Consider the following 17,229-nt stretch of genomic DNA (forward strand, 5'->3'; position numbering starts at 1 on the left):
AGCATATGACGCAAACAAATACACTCTCCTCTTGATACAGCTCCTCACTTGGTTTGAATAATTTCAGAATTTCCCATTAATCTTATGAATTACCCTACCTCTCCAGCCACTCTCCTCCATCCCCCTGCCTTGTCCTCCTCCTCAGCCCAGCCTTTAGATAGTGGAGGTCCTCCGGGCTGAGTCCCTCGATTCACTCTCAAGGTGACTTTATTCACTTCTGTGGGTTCAGTGCCATTTCTGTACTAGTGGTTCTCAGATTTCCATCTGTCTCCCAGGCAGCTGCATTGAGCTCCAGGGAATATAACCGGATGCCCCTGCCCATCTCCACGTGGGTATCTCAAAGGCACCAGAACCATAACACTTTGAGGACTGAAGTCATGACCTTCAAGCCCTATCCTCCCAGTTTGTTCGTTCCCTGGGGTCCTTTCCTTAGTGGAAGACACATTCTAGAATCTCATTCCTTTTGTCTCCCGCCACCACCTTAGTCCAGTTACCATCATTTACCACCTGCCTGGCCTCCAGTTTCTCTTCATGTCCACGGTGCCCCATTCTGGGGCTCTCCCTGCTCCGTAGGCACAACTGTCTTTTTAAAGCTCTAATGACATCTTGAGCCATCAATGCGTTTCCATGGTGCTTAGGACAAAAATGAAGATCCTTCATAGTGTTTATGCTACATGGGCTTGTCCCTGTCTATGTCCCTAGCTTTGTGACTTAACACCCCCCCCCCTTGCATCCTGGGCTGCAGCCATTGTGGGTTCTTTTCCTTGAAGGTGCCCTTCTCCTCCCACAATGCTGTTCCGTCTATCTAGAATTTTCTCCCCCTCCTCTCCCATGTACCTGGGTAACTCTAACTTGTCATTCTGACCTCAGTGTAAGGATCACCACTCTGGGGAAATGTCCCTTGATCCCATGTCCTATGGCAGATGACTTTGTTCTCTATATCCATGAACTTTTGCTCTTTTCCCTTTGAACGCTTATCTTGGCTTGCAATTATATTTTAATATATGTATGTAAAATACATTATCTCATATAGGACAATACATTTATACTTGATAAGTTATTATAAATATATATTATATACATATTTATATTTATGTTATATATAATACATATTATATATAAATATAAATAATTATATTAAATTATATCCTGACTTAATATTACACGTGTAACATCTATTTCTGTATATTACGTGTATATATGTTAATATTTCTCATTAGACTTCAAGAACAGAAACCACGTGTGTCTCAGTCATCATTATGTCTTCAGTATAGTACATTTTGGGACATTTAGTAGGTATTCCAGGTTAGTTGGGGTTTATCAGTCTGGGTGGCTTTGAAGATGCACCACTCAGGTCTCCTGCTATGGGACATACTATGGACTGAAGGTCCCAGCTGCCTTCCTTCTGAATCCAGCACCATGTCTGCATGGAGCTCGTGCTTCCTTGGGATTGTCTCAGCCAGTAACAGCCCTTTCAAGGGAAAGCGATGAAGGGCTATTCCTGTGGGATGTGCATCTCTTCTACTAGGTGCCTTTGGTTCGAGGATTCGTCATTGGCCTAGCCAAAATATTCTGGAACTGAGCTGCAGTCCGAGACCCTTCCTCCCTCATTCTGCTTCCTTTGTTCTCTTTTTCCGTAAGTGTTGGACCTCCATCATGGTCTGAAGAATCTCCCTGCTTTTTCCTGCTCCCTCATCCTTCATTGTTCGGATAGTTCCCCAGCGAATCTCTAGCAGGTCTGCTCTTATCATAGTGTCTGTGTTTTGGGGGGACCCAAACGAACACAGCTGATACCAAGAGTGATCCAAGAAAGCAGAGGGGAAGAAGGTGATTTGGGATCGGCCCCCCTCACAGCCCGGTTGACAAAGAGGACTTCCTCTCAAGTGGGATGAGGGTCACTGACAGTCCCTGATGCAAGGCGGCAGCCCCGTCGCTGAAGATTTCACATGTGGCGACCAAGGAAAACATACCAATGGAGGGGACATCATTGCCAGAGTAATGGTTTGGGGATTTGAAAGATATGGAGGCACAGTGCTTTCTAGGACAGTGGAGTTGGCTGGTTATTGCCAAGTTACCTTGGTGCTCTGAAAAGGAATAATAAGAAGCTGATGGCCAGTAAAAACAGTTGAAGGTGGGGCACCTGGGTGGCTCAGTGGGTTAAAGCCTCTGCCTTCGCTCAGGTCATGATCCCGGGGTCCTGGGATGGAGCCCCGCATCAGGCTCTCTGCTCAGCAGGGAGCCTGCTTCCTCCTCTCTCTCTGCCTGTCTCTCTGCCTACTTGTGATCTCTCTCTGTCAAATAAATAAATAAAATCTTAAAAAAAAAAGAACAGTTGAAGGCTATGTGTGAGAACTAAGAGCCCTTTTACCACCTTGCAAGGAGACCTGTATATCCTTCAGTGTTTGAGAGAACACAGGTGGAAATCAGACTGAGAGTCTGATAGAGTTGCAGAGCCCCGGAAAGGGTTAAGTGCTTAGCGATGGCAAATCTTTCCCGATAATGCCAGGGTCGTGGTTGGGAAGATCTAGGATCCTGACATACGGAATAGTGACATCTAGGTGGATGTCCCTGAAGATTTGGGCTCTCTAGACATTGAACCCCCAGAGTATGAAGAGTTGTCTGGCCTCTTTCTAGGAAGTGCCCCAAAATTCCTTCAGGCTGGAAGATGCTGTAGACATCTTGTCCTTGCTTTGATGAACCACCTTCTCCTTCCCTAAACTTCTTCAAAATGGGGATGAAGCTGGGACCCTCAGTATTTCACCTGCTCAGCTACTATGGGGAGGTTTGGGGCTCAGAGGCCTGAGAGAATAGATGCCCTGCCCTCACCCCAGCAGCTACCTCCTCAGCTGGATGTCATGCCAATAATGAGGGTCAAGTCCCAGCGTAACATGGTGGGGGGATAATGGAGGGAGAGCCCAAGCTTGGTTATGTGTGAGTAGGTTGGAAAAGCAAAGAATCAGAAAGATTCTTTGTAACACATTGTAAGTGTGTTAGGGTTGATTTTTACTTAAATATAAATCTCAAAGATGGCTCTTTCTTTTACCTGGTTAGTTGTAGTGCTAAAGGGGGACTCAGAGTGTATAATATCAGCCATCCTGGTCATCATTATCTAGTCATCACTGGCACTAGAACAACAATAACTTACCTATTGCAAGAGCAGTTTGTATCAAGCCCTGCGATGGGCATTAGAACTCACTTCATGTCACAACAGCCCTTGGGCTGTATGTGAATACTCTCTCCAGTTTCAGAAATGGAAACTGGGATTTAGAGACAAAGCATTTGCCCAACCTCACCGTGTTGACAGCAGAACGAAGATGAAAACAAGTCTGCCTCTGAGGTTGGAATTCTGCCCTCGATGCTACTTCTACGAACAGGCTGAAATTCTAATAAACCCACAGTATTTTGGATACTCTGTTTTTAAATTAAACCAAGCAGGAGAAAAATGACTGACTACTTCTCTCACTCCACAAATACAGATGCACCCAAGTACCTGTCAAACATTGGAAATAAAACCCGGACAGCCTCCCCAGACATCTGGTTTGATGGGATGGGTCTGCCAACACTCCCATTTTTTTCGTTGGAGAAACTGAGTCTCAGGCCCTTGAGGAGCCTGTGGGTGTTGCCGGGACCATCACTCAGGCCTGAGGCGTCTCTGTCAGGGTTTTATTGAGCAGAGCTGCCTGCCGCCATATGCATTTAAATAATGAACAAGGATCAATACGTGTCTTTGTTCTTCTTGTCCACATTCCTTTGATGATGGCCCAAGAACGGGAGGCCAGATTCACCACGAAGCTTCAGCCTGCTGTGGAAGCTCATTATAGCCTCACTGGAGCTAAATTTTCCTCATCGAGAACCACGAGAGACATTGAAGGGGATAATAGGAGAGGTCAGAGGGAATTCACCAGGATCTAAATCTTGAATGCCAGTGAGCTAATGCGGCTGCGTTTCCATAAACAGACACCCATCCATCAGCAAATGTTTATTCAATAGTTAACACCAACCCGGCTATGAGGCAGGCTAGCCCAGTAGTTAGAGCGTGCTCTGGATCCAGGTAGATCTGAGGTCAAATTCTATTCCCACTGCTCATTAGCTGTGGGAATTTGGGTAGGTCCTTTTGCTTCCTCCCCTCCTACTCCCTTCATTCTTTGCAAATTTACAGAGGTATAACAGGAAAAGTTGAGTCTTACAGTGAGTGAATGTTCAGTGATTATGGGTAGATATATATGATATATATATATATGATATCATATATATATATCATATATATCATATATATATATCATATATATCATATGATATATATATATCACATTTTGTGTGTGTGTGTGTGCGTGTGTGTGTGTGTAATCACCACCTACACCAGGAGATAGCATCCCTCAGTGTTCCCTATGCTGCTTCCAGATCTATATACTCCCACCAAGAGACAATCATTATTCTGACTTCCGTCTTCTATTGGCTAATTTTGTCTGTCCTTGAAATTCCCATACACAGGATCATACAGAAGAGACTCTCCTGTGTGTGTCTTATTTCACTCCCTGTGTTACCTGTGAGTTCCGCCGGGGTGGCTGTGTGGGTAGCATCAGTTCATTTCTGTATATTCCATTCTATACAGATAATGTATATTATTCCATTGTGTGAACTTAACACCGTGTCCTCATCCGTTCTTCTCTTGATGCGTGTCTCCACTATTCTGGGGGTTAGGCTATTGTAAATGAACATGTTAGGAACATTCCTGTGCTTATTTTCTCGTGACCTGTGCTGTCACTTCTGTTGGGAGCACAGCTAGGAGTGGAGCTCCTGGGCCATTTTCCTTCTGTGTTTGGAGTTTCAGTTTCCTTATTTAATCTGCTTGGATTAAAGGAGGTCCATAGTCTAACACATCAATCACTCCATAAGTGTAAGAATTATTCTGATTATGTGTTTCCATGCTCCAAGCTTAGAGATCACAGTTTGGACCCAACCTTTTCTCGGAAGTGTTGCCGACTCTTCAATCCAGGACCCAGTGTGACCGTGACATTGGGCTGAGTAGCCGAGTGTTTGTCTTTGCAGAGCCAAGTGGCTCTGCATGGAAAGTTGAGGTGTGGCACTGACTTCCCACCTGCCTGGGTCAACAGCGGGTTCCTCCCACCCAGACTTGCTAAGGGAGCACTTCTTCACTGTTGGCTTTATTTCGTCAGACCACAGAGAAGGCCCGTGCTTCACTGCCTCCTGTCAGCAAGCTGGGGCACGGACTGTGATCTTTGAAGATGAGCTCTCTTTATATCCTTGTTTTCTTTTTTGAAATTGTTGCCCTAAAACAGTATCTAGATTAGCCAAGTGAGATCAAGACACAAATGCCGAAGGAATTTGGAGTGTACCCTGGGCCTCAAAAGTGGGGCCGAGCTAAAAACAGGGAACCTGAGAGTCCCCCGGACCCTCCGTCCGCACAGGATCGTAGCCATGCCCTTGAATCTACATGAGCAGAAACTCGGGCGGACCTAAACAGATTGTGGTTGGAGTCAGAAGACAGCCTTAGAGATGTAATAAATCAAGGACAATTGTAAAGGTGCTTTGTGTTCTAGGATGTTGAAACATCTCTCTCTGCCTAATGGAACCTTCCCCAAGGCGCTATTAACTGTAGGCATAGGTTAACATGAAGAACCACTCTCTGCCCCATCCCCTTTTTCTCCTGCAAATAATGGGATGATGTTTCCTCTCCAAAAATAGCCTGTTGGGTTTGGAACCTGTCCCTTCCCCTCCTAGGACTCCACGGGATTATTGGATTATGAAGCAAAAGGCTTTTTCAAGCTTGCTGGCATGGCTGCCTGGTGTCAGAGGACAGAAAGCCAACGTTAGCTGAATGCATGGGCTCTTTGAGCTTTAAAAATATCAAACACCAAAGTTGTTCCAGGCACTGTGCTGGGTGCCTTCATGGTCTCAACTAGTTCTTATGATGACCTCATTACAAAATCAAAACTCCCTCTCCCCTTTTCATTTTGACATGAAGGAACAAGCAGGTCCTCATCTTGGACCATGCAGTAGGAAGGTAGCAGAGCTGGGTGGGGTGAGAATTCCACAGCCCACGCCTTTAATCAGGAAAATATGTCATTTGCAAATGGCAGTTACCACTGCTGAAGTTTAGATTTGGGATTCCTGAGATTTTTCCACCGACATTTGTTTGAGAATTTTATTGTTCCCCTTACATCTAAGCCGGTGCCCTAGAAAAGTGAGCCTTGGTAATTGTGGCCAAACCAACCTTCATCTGGTGGTCCACAAAAGGAAATGGTGCTCACCCAGCCTGCTGTGCGTGTTCCTTCCCAGATGAAGAATTTACCTTTTCCCGTGACTTCCCACTTGCCTGGAAGGTGATGGTAGATGTCTATTACTATTCTTGATGATCCGGTCTTCTGGACGGCTCTTCTTTGCCCCATGTTGGGAAGAGTTTCATAATACTAAATGTTTTCCAGAGATTTTTTTTTAGAGGTAAATAAGACAACTTTTATTACCAGAAAGGTATTTGCACACCGTTGTAGCAATACTGCATCAATTTAGAAAATGGACTTCTCCAAAAGCAAATTAAAATGGGTCCTTCAGGTGACCCAAAATGAAAACCACTATTTCCACGTTTCCTTAAATCAAACTACAAAACACAGTTAAAAAATATTTTACATTAAAATCTTGGCTTTGTATGTCTTGTGGGAGGTTAATACCTGGGGGTGGAAATTACCAGTGATTTCTGGTTTTATTTTTATTTCTCAAACCATTAGACCATGTGATATGTATAAAAATAGAAGTGCAAACACATTTATGTCCAGAAGTCACTCTATCCCACAGTGTATTACAACACATCAACATTTTTCATATCATATTCTTTTAAAACTCATAAGTTTTATAGTATATCAAGCTCATAAAAGACTTTAAAGAGTCCTTCCCTATTCGGCCTGGCTGTTTAGGGCATGCTCATCCCCTTGGATGTGGCGGATTGATTCAGGGTGAACACGTGAGTCCTTTGCTGAGATCAGGGGCGATGCTGGGAGGCAGTGGGTTTCCCTCCTTTAGAAATTATGAGCCTCTCTGGGAATAATCTAAGCCTCGTATTGTTGAGAGCCATCTTTGGTTTTTATGTCAATTAGGCCCATAAGAAATGTGAAGTCAATGGGGAGGAACGAAGATATGGGAGTTAGACAGACAGAATGACAGAGACAGAAAAAGAGGAGTCTAAGGACATATTCTAATAGAACTTTGGATTCAGCTATGCCTAACACTTCTTTCTTGGTTACCTGAGGCACCATGGGGGTGTGCCACTCAGGTCTCCCCACTGTGAGTATCATGGTTGGAAGCCTCAAATGTTTGCAACTTAGAATCTGCCAGTGTTCACTGGGAAGCCACCCTGTCCCTTGGGCTGCTCCAGCCAATCACTAAGCTTGGTGGGGGTCCCAGAACAGGGCCATTTCTCTTCATTCTGGGGCTTCCATTGGTCTCAAACTCTGAAGCTTGATTGGAACTACCCTACCATCTGAGGCTCTTTCTACCCTATCCTGTTTCCTTCCCTCTCTCTTCTTCCAGCTGCCAGACCAGTGTGTCAGGGTCTGAAGGCTCTCCCTGGTCTAGTCTTTTGACCTTCACATATACCTCCCTAGTAGATCTCCTCACTGCCCAATTCTGTCTTGGCTTCTTCTTCCTGTAGGAACTGGGCAAACACAATACCCCAATGCATTCCATTTTTGTTTAAGCTCATTTGAATCCTCTCCCTGTCATTTGCAACCCAAAGAATCCAGTTACAAAAATGGGATCTAGTATGTAAAGCTGCTTGGGAAGCCATAGGTCCTGCACAGCTATTGGTTATGGTTCCTCTTATTCTCAAGGTTATCTACGGAGAGTCACGTGACTAGACATTAAGAGTAACTCCTCAGCAAGGAGGTTTCTGTTTTTGTAGGAACGCCTTGAGGGTGGACCAGCCATGGAGGGTAATGAGATGGTGGGCGGGGCTCCACACAGTGTTCTGTATTCCCTGGGACTCTCTAAACAGTTGATGCTAAACTCCAAGTCTCTCATTTTGTGTCTCTCCTGGACTTGAAATCCTAGTTTTTGGCTGTTGGGGCTTGGATATCTCTGAGGCACTGGGAGCCCTACTGGTCTAAAGTGGCAGCCCTCTATTTTCCCCTTACATAACCTTCCTTAGCTTAAGGAATGCCCTACAGTGAATCCAGTAGTTTAGGACGAATATCTGGGACTCATTCTTGATTCCTTCCTCTCTTCCCTCCCCATTCCATCAATCGCAATTTCCCCTCTATGAAAAGACTCATTACCTTCTTTCCTGCCCCCTAAGTAAGGCACAAAGTGCATTAGCCCGTGCCTGCCCTGTGGAAGTTACTCCCAAACATTAACTGTTCATTTCCATTCCCATTATCCCCAAATCTGGCATCATATAGACTTTCATAAGTCAATAATCAGCTTTTAAAAAATTACTAAGAGATTGTTTATTTTAATGAAATTCAGAAGGTGGCTTATCCGCCTATTTTCTTTCAGGAAGAGAGCCCCTCATACCCAGAATAAAAGGAACAACGCTTGGAGAAAAATCAACTTCGCATGTCCAAGCAATGCTTCGTCAACCTTGGAATGTCACAAACAATGTGATTCTAAAACTCACTGGGAGATTGGCATCGGGTTGCCAACTGTGTCTTTTGCCAAATTAAGTAATATTTTAAACATCGTTGTCTGCTCAAAAAAAAAAAATTCTTGCCATTTACAGCAATGTGGATGGAACTAGAGGGTATTATGCTGAGCGAAATAAGTCAATCACAGAAAGATAATTATCATATGATCTCCCTGATATGAGGAATTTAAGAAACAAGACAGAGGATCATAGGGGAAGGGAGGGAAAAATGAAACAAGACAAAACCAGAGAGGGAGACAAGCCAAGCCGTAAGAGACTCTTAATCTCAGGAAACAAACTGAGGGTTGCTGGAGGGGAGGGGGAAAGGGGGATGGGCAGTGGCTGGGGGATGGACACTGGCAGGGTATGTGCATGGTGAGCGCTGTGAGTTCTGTAAGACTGACAAATCACAGATCTGTACCCCTAAAGCAAATAATACATTATATGTTAATAAAAAATAAAAACAGCCATTCCCCCTCAAACAAACAAACAAACAAATAGAAAAAACCCATTGCTGTCTGCAGTGTTCTTAAATGCACATCTTGATCAAAACTGTGACTCAATATTTCAGTCCTGAGATGAGCTCCGCTTAAAGAAGAGTAAGTCCAGGCTTCCAGCGCTCTTCCTTCCCACCCCACTCCAGCTGGGATGCGGATCACTTAACCTCCTGTCCCTTTTGTCCCTCCCCTTTCCCATCCTCCTTCCCCGTGGCAGCAATTCCCTCCCTTATTCAGATGTAGCATCGGAAAGTCCCCCTCCCACCCTGTTCTCTGTCTGTCCAGCAAATGGAGGCCCGACCTCCAGAGGCCAAGTTGTGATAGACACCCACCACATGAATTGCCTGAAACCTTTTAGTATGCAGGAGAAGGAGAGAAGAGGCTGGCGGGCATTAGCCATTCATGTTCCATGCAGAAAAGGGGAGAAAGAGGGAATCTTTGCAAAACAGTCCGTACAGAAAGAACGGAATCTTAGAATAAAGGCCAGTCTTTGATATTGACTACGTTTCTCTCTATGAGCGACTAGTGACATTTCCGTTCCTTTGCAGTTTGTCATTGCCTGGTGCAAACTTAGGGGTCTTCCAGTTATCTTCTCCAGGTGATTGCTCTCTCTCCTTCCAGGTACACCGAACCCCTAGTGAGCAGAACCCTTTCAAAGCCACTGAATGGTCTTTCTCTTTGTGGAAGCCAGGGAGGGAAGCAGCTCAAACCATCCGGTCTGTCTTGCCTTCTTGTTCATCACCCACCTGGGCTGGAGCTCTGAGCGGAGCCATTGATTACAGGAAGGTCAATGCCACGCTTCTAGCAACCATGTAGGACAATGAGAAGTCCGCTTCTCTGATGGGTTTTCTTTCTGACCCAAAGACAGAAAAACAAATCGAAAGGAAATACAAGAGGCAGGACTGGATCCCTCGAATCTGTCTGGACTTGTCGGCTCACCTGAGTTAGACTGTGAGTTCAGGCCTCCTCCGCCCAGCCAGACAGGGTCCCCTCCTCCCCCACCTTCCTCTTGGGGGTTGACATCTCAAACGAGGGGACTGTCCTTCATGCTGCTGACCATGTTGTAACTCATAGCATTTTCTTTTCACGATGAAAATGACGCCTTCGTTTTCAACTCCCCAAATTTCTTATTTTCTCCGCAATCAGCTTCTATCATGCTGACTCTGAGATGCCGAGCTTCCACCGTGTGTCTCATAAAAGTGTTCAGTGTTCGTGTGTAGAGAATAAGGCTCCGTAGTGAGCCGGGGTTTAATAATGTGATAATAGACTCACATGCATGATTGCAACTCACGCTCATGACAAACATGAAGGCAGGCGTCATGATCATATGCCACTGATAAGGAAATGGAGGATCAGAGAGGTTTAGGTTCTTTTCCAGGGGCACTCAGCTGGTAAATGGTAGAGCCAGGTCCAAACCCATGCTTGCCCGGACTCTGAGACCCACGTGCTTCCTGCAGACCCTGTGATGTGACTGTCCTTCCAAGCGATGTCTGTTACCTCTTCTTCTCTTTAACTTACGTCTCCTTTGACTGCGACTCTGGTCCAGGAGAAGCAAATGAAGTTGTGCATTGGAGAGGAAGTTCCCGACTTTAGGAGGTTCCGTGTGAGGTCATACTTTGAGTTTCCTCCCCATGATGTTTGCTTATACAACCAACTGCCCTTATTCTCAACTAAACTCTTCCTTAAGTCTCCAAAATTTAGATTTTATTCAGTTAAGGCCTTCAGGGGTGGTGGTGGTGATGGTGGTGGCAATAGGGGTTGTACCCATAATCTCCCCGTTTTGCAGATGAGAAAATTGAGGCACAGCATTCGCCCAGACAGTGAGGGGCAGATGCAGGATTTGTACTTGAGGTGCTAACTTCAGATTTCATGTGCTTTGGCAGGACCTAAGGTGGTGAGAAGGCTGTAGAGCGAGGGTTGGTGGCACAGGGACAGGGTGCCACCAGTGGGAGATCTTCTCTGCTTCCAAAGGTTGCCCTTGACCATGTGTGTGAGGGAGAGCCTGGGCCAACCCCGCTGCCTGAGCAGGGATGTTTATAGAGGGGACGTCTCCCCCACACCCAGGAGGCTGTGCCCCTGACACCCTTTAGGCTCCAAGAACCCAGTTCCAAATGGAGCAGCGACTTCAAAAACAAAAACAGAAACAGTTCACGCTCCGTCTCTTAGGAAACAGCAACAACAACAAAAATGCAACGAGAAACCTCTCCCTTCCATCTGTAACCGAATATATTTTGATCTTGGTTTCCTTGGGCAGCCTTCTCTTAACAGCTTCTAATTCACAGAGACAAAAAACGTAAAACAATTTAAGGCATTGGCACTCTCAGCTCGGCAAGGCAGTTTACTCCCAGGGGAGTGTTGTTGGCCGGGGCCTTCTGAGGTTGGCTCAGCCGGAGGCTGGGAGGCTCACGGGGTGAAGGAGAGAAGGCTTTTTGCTTATGCTGTTCCCTGCGTGCTAAGCTGAGACATAGTTGAAGGCAGCAGGCTGGCTGGATGATTACCAGTGGGTAATTACAAGAGTGGTGCAGGGAGGGATGTCTGGCGCCCCCAGTGCTCTCCACCCCAGCTGGGAAGAACCCTCACCCGGGGAAGGATTTATGGCTGGCCATAAGAGCGGGATGTATGTTTTGGCTGGTGTGTTGGAGAGGGCACAGCTTCTCCGTCTTTGTTTGCCTCTCTCTCTCTCTCTTTAATCCCGACTAAAGAAGGCAAGGAGTTGGTCGTTAGTTCATTTGGATTTGGAATCTGGTCTTTTTCCCGTGAGAAGGCGGGAGCCAGGAGGATTTTCGTGTCCAGTATACTGTGTTCCATTACTGAGTGAAATGAATGCATCCCCAAATGAGCGTTAATATTAGCCAATATGTACCGAGCACTTCTAGTATGCCAAAGCCCCATTATAAATACTTCGCTTGGCTTGTGCAGTGGATTCCCATTATTACCCGCATTTTACAGATAAGGAAACCGAGGCACAGGGAGGCAGGTGATTTACCCAAGGTCACACAGCTGGAGTGGCAAAGTGGGTTTGCAGGCCCAGGAGGCCAACCACAATGCTATATTATGGTTGGATGGATAGAAGCTTGACGTCGGGATAATCGATGGATAACTTTGGGAGAAACTCAAACCCATCCCACCTGCTTTCAGGGGATGAGAGAAGCGTCTAAAGGTGCCCAGGTTTAAGCAGCAAATTTGTGGCAAAACCAGGTTTTCTGACCTACCTGCCAGAGATCCTGCTGCCTCTCTCCCTATGACTTCGAAAAGTCTCTAAGTCTTAGAAGACTGAATTTTCACCTGGCCTGGGTGTCCCAAGGGAAGCAGAAACACACACCTGACCCCGTGGAGGGTGGCAGACCATCCCCACTGGCCCGGGATTGAGAAGTTTTCTGGAATGTGCTAAAACCGAGAGGGCATCTGGGAACCTGGGGCAAGTTGGTCCCCCATGTTTGTGTTTATGGAAAACTCTCACCAATAAATAATGCCTTGTGTGAGCCCATGTAATGTAAAGCCTTTCAGGAATGCCACCCAGTGCATTGGTGGCCCCAGGTTCTGATATCAGACAGACCTAGTGCGGGATCTTACATGCACCGCCTTATCAGCAAGTGGCCTTGGGCAACTTACTGACCTCTCTGATCCTCAGTGTCTTTTTCTGTGAAATCAGACTGATGCTTAAATCTACCGCCGGGGATTGTGGTGGGGTTGGAATGGGACAATAAAACATAACACCAACCACTCGATAAGTATGCTGTATACTAAGTTACCCCAGGACACGTGGAATCAAGCCCCTAACTAGGACTCCCACCATGTCGTTCTAGTTAGATATCCCGGCCGACTCTAGAATGGCGGGCAGCTGGTACCACGCATGCTCTTTTGCGTTCTTCCCCAGCCTTGCAGACCCAAGTGCACACAGGACCTGGAATGAACTGAAACCCCCCACGCCCAGGTTCTCCCAACGGGATGCTGAGTCCCCCAACCGTCCCGTGGAGGAGTGATGATTCGTATCCCCATTTTTTAGATAAATAAACTGAGACCCAGGAAGCTAAAGAGACCTGCCCAGGGTCACTCATGTCATAAGTGGTCGAGGCAAGATTTGAATGCGGGCAGCAGTCTGTCTTCGAGCGCTTGACCACGAGACTGTTGGCCTTTTCCTGACTGCCTTGAATCCTTAACTCATTTCCTCGTATTTTGCATTTTCGTATTGTTTCATTGTTTTCAGCTTCTAAAATTTTATCTTATGTCTCCTGACGTAAAATAAAAATTCACTGGGTGAAAATCTTTTGGTCTAAACCAGGGTTTCTCCACTTTCGTGCTCTAGACATTTGGGGGTGGGTGATTCTCTGTTGTGGGGCCTGGTATGGGGGCCCAGCCTGTGCACCGTAGGGTGTTGATCCGCAACCCTGGCCTCCACCCCGCAGGTGGAGGTGCCAGCAGTGCCCCTTCCCCCTGGCAGGACTATATTTTGGGAGGAGCAATATTGCTCCCAGTTGAGAATTGCTGGTTGAGATGTCCACCTTTGTATTTTGATGTGACCATTTCCTGGATCCCAGGGTGGGTGCTTTTTTTTCTTTTTTTTAATGTTCTTGATAACATTAAACTGTCTTCCACAGTCATGCCAGTTCATAAGGCTGCCTGCCGAGCAGGAGAACACTGTTTCTGCCACATGTGCCAGTGGCCACTGTTACCCAGCGCATCTGTGGGAAATCCTTGAGAAATACTTACGGACCTCTGGGCACGGAGAATGGAGGAGCCCTAGTAGATGACCCAAAGCCACCACTTCCGGTAGGGGAATCTGCTTCTTCCCTAAGGGGCTGTGACTTGCCCCAGATCACGCCGGGGATGGGCACTCCAGCTGGGGCTCCTTGAGCATTGGTGCAGAGTACCTTGTAACTGTGCATCCCAGGCAATGGCCTCCTCTGTCATTCCCCATTAGATGGCTTCACTGGGGCAAACGTTATTTCCAGGATTTTCCTCCCAGGTGGTGTGGAATTCCATAAGAAAATTTTTTTTTATTGTGCTGGCTGTGGATAAAGGCAGTGCTTTGGTGGTGAGGCAGGGAGTGAGTTGAGGAGCTGGTAAAAGTTTACGGGCTAGCAGCCTGCCACAGACTGGGTTTATTGTCCTTTGTAAATTCTCTGCCATTTTCCCCCCTTTGAAGTCAGGAGCAATGGAGTCAGTGGCCTAATTGATACAGGATGGGAAGAGGCTTGGTGATGCTTCCAAGAGACAGGGCTGGTGTGTTCCTGCAACTGTCCTCTGTTGGGTTCCTGAGCTTCTCAAAGGAGAAGGATCTGTGGACCCAGCTCTACTTAGAATAAGCTCAGGTGCCCCCTAGGGCCTTACATGCCCCAGCATGCATCCACCTCTTAGACTTTGTCTCCTACTTCTCTTGGGCTCACTGTGCTACAGCCATGACGGCCATTTTTCCTTGCCTTCCTGTATCCTATCCATTCCTACCACAGGGCCTTTGCAGTTGCTATTTCCCTCTGCCTGGGACTCCCTTTCTCAAGGGCTTCCCACAGCTGACTCTTCTGATTTTTTGAGGCTTCTGCTCATACACCACCATCTCCGAGAGGCCTTCCTTTAAGGAAGTTCCCTCCCACCCTAGTCACACTTTATCATATGGAATTAATTCGCCTCCTTTTTATGCTCGCTATGTGAAATGTCCTTACATGTTTACTTGTGCGTGACATGGTCTCTTTCCTGAGGATGGGAACCTTGGCTGTCTGGTTTGCAGACTTATTTCTGGTAGCTGGGACAACGAGCACGTAACAGCTACTCATCAGCTGGTAGCTCAGGAGGGATTACTCCATGTAAGACAGCAGGGAGGGATAATCAAAGAAGGGAAATAAAATATGGCACATAAAACACCCACAAGAAAGCAAATACAGGGGGTGCTGAATGCAGGAGGTGCTATGACCCTTCTGAGGAGGGACCTGGGGACCCTGGGGAATTTCCCTGCAGGAGATGGCATTTGAATGGGACCTTCCAGAATGCAGAATTTACATGGATGGGGAGGAGTGGGGGAAGTATTTCAGGCCAGGGATTGGCTGGGGTCCTGGGGAAAGGCTGAGGTTTGCTCTGGAGACGGACGCACAGCAGTCTGGTTAAAGACACAGACTAACAGCAGATGACACGCAACGCTCTGTATGTGTGTTGGATGGGTTTGGGGACTTGAGTCTCATGGGAGGATTTGAATGGTGCATCATGAGGGATTTAAGAACATGACACATCTGGAGTTAGATGAACTGAGGTTTCGGTCTGTGTCCTTATGTATGTTATGTAAAGTAACTGTGTCCAAGTTACTTAACTTTCTGGGGCTCACCGTCCTCATCTGGAAAACTGGGGTTCAGTCATATTTAATACCTCATAGAGGTTCTATACGGACTCGATGAGTAATACACATAAATTGCTTAGAATGGGATGAATAGGGCCCCAAAATGTCAGTGATCATAGTTAACATCAATAATACTACCTAAATAGGGTATTATAACGACCGCTACCATAATTACAGATCTATGTAGTAGGTGGTGAGCTCCCCATTTTACAGATGGAAAAACTAAGGGCAAAAGCAACCAGTGGCTCACCCAACGTCCAGGGCTTGTTAAATGGCAGGGATTTGAACCTCCCCGGCCCTCCTCTTCTCCCTGTCTCCAACTGGACTCTTGTCCATGGCTCCGGACCTTGCCTCTCGTGGAGTTCTGTCTCCACTCCTGGCGTGGCCATCCCTAATTGTTATTGGATCTCTTCACCTTGCCCAGACACTCCTCCATTTGGGAGGTGACCCGTGACTTTTTTTTCTCTCTCTTGGCAATGCCCCAGCCCCTCCCCCATTCCTTTGGGAGATTTCAGGAGTGACTCTACCTCCCTTTTGTGCCACTTTGTGGCCCAACGCTGGGTTCTTCCCATCCCCTGTAGGAGGCAGCTGCTGCTCGCCCCTCCCCATGGCCTGGAACGGCTCACCTTCCCAGCTCATCTCTTGCCATTCTTACCAGGTCCCTCCATGCACCTTGCCCTTTCTTGCCTTTGTGCCTTTGCTCACGCCCTGCCCAGGGACTGGTTAACCCTACCCTGGTCTTTGCCTGTCCACCTACTAATCGCTCTTTAGGACTCGGCCCCATGCAGCACTGCCTCCCAGGCAGAGCTTAGTTCTCTCCTCAGGCCTCCCCAGCTTAGGACTCATGCACTCTGTTAACATCATGTACCCACGAGTCTTTCTCTGAACCCAGGGCGGGGACCAGACCTTGTTTGTCTATTTTGTCATCTTCCCTGGACTCAGCCTTATTATCTGTTACAGAGTAGGAACTTGGGTTGTTTGTAAACAACCCAAAGTGAATGAATGAATGAACACATGAATGAATTGAAGATAATACCGCCAAAGCCACTGAAAGACTGTGAACTTAGGAAGGATCCGGATCAGCACCTCACTCCGGGTTCTCGGAGCCCCAGCAGCTCTTGGCACATTCCCTGAAGGTAGACATGGTTGCAGGGAGAAGCTAAGAACGGTAAGACTCCCAGGGTCATCCAGAACAGGGAGGTCCTCAAAAGGCTCTTTTTTTCCACACCTGCGCATGCAGGGTAATTGAATGAATTACTGACTGTATGCCTGGACGAGGACAGCCATACATTAGAACTGTGGGCTCCTCTGGTCAAGAGACCGGTGTGTGATCCGTCTTGTGTGCCCAGCTCCCAGGTAGGCAGTGGGGTCCTCGGATTCCGGGAGTCAGGAAAACTGCCATCAGCCCCAGCACAGATCAAGCCTCACCCATAGCCTGAGCATCAGAACACGACTGCCCTTCAGACGCCATGGGCAAGGTTTTGTTCTGCCTTTGCAAAGTTCTTTTCACTCCTGTGGTCTGAAGCCAGTTCCTTAACATTGTGTAAACATGGTTTTGTGCGGTCGAAAATGTATTTTAAAAATGTCACTAATTACCCCGTGGCCTGTAACCACTCTTTCAGGGCCGTAATTGGCCTGTCATGTAAATACCTAATTAGGGGTCTTGGAAAATGGGGCGGATGGGAGGACCCAGTGTCCCGAGGCCTCCTGGCTACTTCTCCCTCTCCAGGCCCTGGGGGAGACACTGGGGTCCCCTGCGTCAGTGGCCGGCA

This window comes from Lontra canadensis, unplaced genomic scaffold (genome assembly GCF_010015895.1).
Source record: "Lontra canadensis isolate GAN:19392208 unplaced genomic scaffold, GSC_riverotter_1.0 scaffold58, whole genome shotgun sequence".
Taxonomy (NCBI): Eukaryota; Metazoa; Chordata; class Mammalia; order Carnivora; family Mustelidae; genus Lontra; species Lontra canadensis.